This window comes from Mya arenaria, chromosome 5 (assembly GCF_026914265.1).
Source record: "Mya arenaria isolate MELC-2E11 chromosome 5, ASM2691426v1".
NCBI classification, from domain to species: Eukaryota; Metazoa; Mollusca; class Bivalvia; order Myida; family Myidae; genus Mya; species Mya arenaria.
In genome coordinates this window covers 66,678,657-66,684,656 of record NC_069126.1, presented here as the reverse complement: position 1 = coordinate 66,684,656, position 6,000 = coordinate 66,678,657, and the positions used below count along the sequence as shown (strand labels likewise).

At 34.2% G+C, this 6,000-nt stretch overlaps 1 protein-coding gene across 2 annotated transcripts in view; it reads left to right on the top strand.

Moving 5' to 3' along the window:
- The first annotated feature begins 904 nt into the window (after positions 1-904).
- LOC128234063 (PTB domain-containing engulfment adapter protein 1-like) overlaps positions 905-6,000 on the top strand; it is a 32,712-nt gene continuing 27,616 nt past the window's right edge. Inside the window, exon 1 of one of the 2 annotated variants that reach the window (XM_052948032.1) lies at positions 905-977. The gene's annotated coding sequence lies outside the window, so the exon portion shown is untranslated. Of the gene's footprint in view, positions 978-5,768; positions 5,953-6,000 lie in introns of those variants that run through there. The other variant, XM_052948029.1, reaches the window with a different exon arrangement.

Sequence of the window (6,000 nt, the reverse complement as noted above, 5' to 3'; positions counted from 1 at the left end):
GAATTAAGTATTAACACCATTTGGTCGTTTGTCTGCCGCTTTCTTTATTCGTATTTTTGGCATTGAGGTAGTTTTGTCTTTCAAGACATAAACAAAATGTTTAGTTTATTAGGCACCTTCACCCCGACCCTTTTTAATCCAACAAAATGATTTTATATCGAGCGAATATATTTTTCGAGCGAAAGAATGGGCGATGTGGGAGGGCTATGTTTCAATTGTTTTTATATCAATCCTCGAATATGTTTATTCACCCCAGATCAATTACATAAATAATGTTAAGTTAATCAAAATGTTACCTTGGTATATGATATATGTTTTCAATAAACCACGCATTTGATGAAGAACATCGGATGAGAGTAAAACGAAACCGTTTCGGAAGCATACATGAGCTCCATTTACGATTATCCGCCTATCGATCTCTATTGAAAAGTGGACTAGCAGGTTCTTAACCATACAAACATCAGGACAGAAATCGTCAGAGCTGTGGGACAACTCTAGATGTCATTCTTTGCAGGTCTCTCGCTATCATTTGGTATCTAAAATTACTGCGAATACCCCCACCAACCGGGAGGGGGGGGGGGGGGGGTCTCTATTGTCTTCGAAATTTTGTTTGAGTCACACTTAGGGGTTTGACGGGAGCCGTAATATGGGGCGGTGAGACCTGTTATTATATTTTTAAAGAAGGAGAAGTAGAAAAAATAAAGCAGTGTTGCGGCGCGGGTATAAGCATTGGCCTTTCAAAACCACGAGAACCATGTGTTCTTGCCAGAGACAGTCTACACGTATGGAGATGTGCACACGATTTTAAAGTCCAATAACAACATGTACGTGTATGTGAAGCGTATCATTCAAGTATATAGAGCTTTTCGAATCCTCTATGTCATTGGCCGGTTGAACGCTGGACGTTATGCTTTAAATATAACCAGAGTTGTTACGAGCTCTACCAACAGTAAACAACATTACTTAATTACTTTCAGGTGAGTGGTTTTTATTATTTAGACAAATTAATTATTATTTAAGACAGAAATGGGACCGCATTTTGCTAGCTTATAACAGGTTTATCATACTTTGTAATCCCGATAGCAAACATAGTGTAAATAATCAGTTAACTCAATAATGACATTGTTGTGACAGTTCAGTGCTTTTAAGGAAGTGGGTAGGAACCACTGCATTATACACCGCATTTAAAGCTCACTAGCATAACATATCTACGTATTCAGGTTGCATCTTGATAGTTATGCTATTCCATGAAATGGCTTAAGGAGAAGAATACAAAGACTAAATGTTAAATACTTGTGATCAGGTGATAACAGGGGTTTCTATTAGTCTAAAATAATTGATATTATAAGGAATTCTTCCAATCCCTAACGTCTAAACGGGTTTGTCCAAAAACCGAGGTTGTTCGAAAAATATTGAACTTGTATTAAGTGAAGTATTTTATGGTTGAAATTGATCATAAAGGTTTATATTCATATTTTACCATGTATGTGAAAAGTTATTTAGCACAAAACAAGCATTTAATGCATTAAAACACATTATTTACCTTTCCAATAAAACGAAAGTTGACTGACACAGACAAGAATTATGCCAAGCGGAACAACTCAACTCAATCGTAATAACTCAGCCACCTTCAACAAGCTTCGATATAGATCTCGTAAATACAATCGTAACAACTCGGCCATGGCCGAAATGTTCTGATTGTTTTAAAATTGTGCCCTGAAGCCTTGCAGGTGCCCTTTATGTATATTAAAATTGTGCCCTGAAGCCTTGCAGGTGCCCTTTATGTATAAATTGTTTATGTTTTGACAGAATGAATTGAAGAAAACCCATCAAACTCATAATTATTTGTTGGATATTTATTTTTTGTGTACGGAACTAATATAAGAATTAAATAACATAATCTGGTAATATTTATTGTTTTTATGATAGTTTATAGACGCAATATGCTTTAACCCTGAATCCCAATCGGAATGACTACCCACTTTTCGTACAAAACATTTTGTACGTGAAGGATTTGCCATATTAAAAATCTTTAAAAAAATCTGTCAACGTACAATTATTTGGACTTAGGGTTTCTATCATATTTTTACCCTAAGTATAATCTATTGACAAGGGGTTGAACACATTTTGCATTTTTAAAAAATATGAAATAAACAATGACAAACAATTAAAGTCAAGTTTTTTCTTCATAAAATGATTAATATAAAAAAATGACTCTTGAAAAACCTTACTCAACACAATACTAAGTTATCCATCAAAGTACATAATATATTGTTGCATTTGGACACATGAACATTAGCAAAAATCCAAAAAATGAATTAACTTACCAAAGCCATGTTGTGTGCAATGCTGAACACAAATGAATATACAGTTCAATGAAGAGTCATAAGTTTTATCTCTGACCACTAGATTTCTGAGCACATCGAGCAATTTCATTGGTTGATGACTCTTTGACTGCCCACACGTAAAATGGCGATGATGACAAGTTGGTGTATTGTGCTCTTATTAAGAATGCAGTACTTAAAAATGCACATGCAAGGTGAATATTTTATGAGGTTTTTAATGATTTACATCATGTTATAATAGTTTTTTGGTTGATAGAGATACTTTTACAAACATGTTTTTGGTTTGAGAACTTGTCCCAGGATTGCGCATTCCCTGTTTTATCCAGTCAAAAGATGATATTTAGGTTAAAATAATTCTAGAGAAACCCCTGTGCTTGCAATCAGATCCATTGGATATGACATGACCAATTCTTAGTTGCAGTTTGACCCTAGTGTTTAATGTTGGTGAAATTGCCTTGTTGCAGCGCCAGGCTGCTGCCAGGCTGCCCATTAGTGGCTGTCCTGTCCTATCATGCCAAAAGCCTTGGCAGCTTCTTGAATATTTGTGTAGCTACCTGACAATATAACTTATGTTTGTATTTTATTTTGTAACTGGTTACCTGTTGATCCAATAATAAGTGTCTGGTGCTATTAAATGTCACTTATTAAAAATGACGAAGATAAGCATCAAATTTGGGGAAAATAATATTGTGCCAAATTATAAAGATAGTTAAAGTTACAATAAATAAACAATTTTAATGTCATCTGTATGTTACTCTGACAGGTGCCGTATATCAGGTTGTCTAACGTATGATTCTCAGCATCACACTTTGATGTCCGCTATCTTACTTAAGCATTTTGTATCCACTCTTTGTGTGTTTATTGGCATAATACCTTGACTGCATTCAATCAACAGCAATATCCACTATTAACTCCAGAGTTTTGGCCCTTGATATGTCCAAATGTTATAAATTTACTTTGTCCGCTCTCTTTGCATGTTGCATAATTGTCTTACTAATTTTTACAAAACTTGATTACAATGTATACAGACATAATACCATTATCTCAAATGAGTTAAGTCAACAGCCAGATGGCTATATTAACTCCTGGGTTACATGGTGGTCCTTGACTTGACAAAATGTGACCAAATTCACTTTGTCCGAACGTGAGCATTTCTTACCCAATTTTACCAAACTTGATTAAAGTGTATATGGACATAATACCAGTGGTTGGTCCTTGACTTGACAAAATGTGACGTAATTCACTTTGACTTCTCTCTAACTTGAGCATTTCTTATTTAATCCTCACTACACTGTCAAGAGTCAGGGTTCGAATTTAGACTCGCATACTCGCAAAATGCGAGCGACATTTGGAAATTGCGAGTGACTTTTATTCAAGCTCGCAAAATTCTGCGAGTGGCTTTTTCTAGACCACAAAATGTTAAACGGAAAGTAGAATAAACATGAACTTAATTCCGCTATGTAGTCGAGTGTAAACAGCCTATAAGTGGCATGTTTACACTACCGGTATAAAGAAGACAGTACGGAGTCACGCTCTAGTAGGTTTTCAAAAATAGAACAAATACGGAAAAGGCCGAGTTTTATCTCGAATCTTTCCGGGATGCTCCAAGGTGTGCATAATACAAAGTAAATACGAATGACGTAATTATCACCTAGCTCAATCATTGGCTAAATTTAGCGCTTTTGCGCACTATATGTAAACTCCATCATCCTTTAAATACATTTCCGCCCAACTGTCAAAATGAATAGACTTCGTTGATCGATATATTTCATGGTCCAAAGTATCCACACTACATTTACCGTTGCTTTTTTATTTTAAATTTATTATTTTATTGTTTTTAATACTTATAGACTTAATGAAATCTGTAGAGTGCTTGTCGAATGGGTATTAAATTACCCGATGGCGAGGGTAAATGTACAAAGTGAACAATGTCAAATTATTTGACAGCTTTGTTATCAAAAAGCTGCCAGCATCAGACGAGTCTTTCCATACCCCCCAAATAGAATAAGCCATCAACAAGTTCGAGTAGTCGAGTCACTCAAGATTGATACTTTTTAATATTCATAATATGTCTTAGGTGTTAATTTCTACTTTAATTAGACAATATTATAAGGGAATAAAGCAAATAATAAACTTGCAAGTTGATTTGTCATTTTGCGAGTTGCCTCAAAATGCACTCGCAAAATTTTGCGAGTGCTCCTCAAAGTTAAATTCGAACCCTGAGAGTTACAATGTTTTAGGGCAAAATATCTCAAAACGTTTAAGTTTGATTAACAGCCAGAAGTCCAAATCACACCATGCACATAAGTGTTACAGCCCTGTAATTGCCAATATTCACTTGATCATTTCATTCTTGTTCAAGTATTCTTTATTTAATCCATAGCAAATGAGGTAATGTTCAAATAAGGATAATATCTCACTTGTTTCAACCTGATTATAATTACATGTATATCCCAGGGTAACGGTATGGCCAATGCGTTGTCAACACTTGACTAAAGTCACTATGTTAGTCAGTCATCGAAATAAGTATTTTGGATGAACAAGCCTGAATTCATGTACTACTGCTTGGCATTACATTCTTGAACAACCCCTGCTATATAACATTCAGAATTTCAGCAAACCCAAAAAGCATTTTAGCAGTACAGGGCTTGTGCTAATTTCAACGTCTGGTTAGTTCATTCAAGCATTACTTATCCAATCCTTACAGGTTGTGGTCACAATGTTTTTATGCATATTATCTCAACTGACCAACAAACATCTCAGACACATACTTGGTGGATATAAATTTCAGAATTATGACTCTTCTTTTGTCTTCCAAAAGCTAACACAGAAAAATCTACAAAGCTGTGCTAATTGCTTTTCAAACTGAACCCGATTCTCTGCTTATATCTGTGGAACCATTGCAGTCCATGTAATGAACCATGACATGACATACTTCATGATGTACTTGAACAAGTTTTATTGATAAGCTATAAATTTGTTATGGTTCATGTATGACAAATAAACAAGTTTATTTCAAGGGAGCTTTATTATATTTAAACATTGTATAAAATATATATATTTATATCCTCCTCCTTGTGTATACAAGATCTTAACTTAATCTTATGACATTAAAAATAGTTAATCCCTTAAGATTACTTCCTGTTATAATCTCTTTCAGATCATATTCATTATATACCGGTACAATGTACATTGGTTTATGTATATAACTTTGACAGAATAAAAACAATGAAGTTACTAGTATCCTGCTTGATTGTTTAACATGTTTAAATAATGTTATGTCAGCCAAATTGACTTAATTGCCAAATACTTGTACAAGAGGTTAAAATCTCATTCTAATTGCTAGCCTATATGATGTTAGGACTAGAAACAAATCACTTATTTATACAATAGGATATGCCCTAAGGTTTGGAAGGAGTCCCGCTGTGTTACATTTATGTACACTGTGTTACATTTGTGTTCATTTAAGGATAAAATACATCTCGTCTTGATTTCAGTAATGTTCTCAATATTTACATAATGTTTGTTTGTGCGGTTTAATAAAAGGTGAAAAGTTTTAAGTATATGGATATGGATGTATTAAAAGTGCATTAATTTACAATTTATGGTAAGTTTCTTTTACATCCTATATAAACAGCTCTTCTATGCATCATTA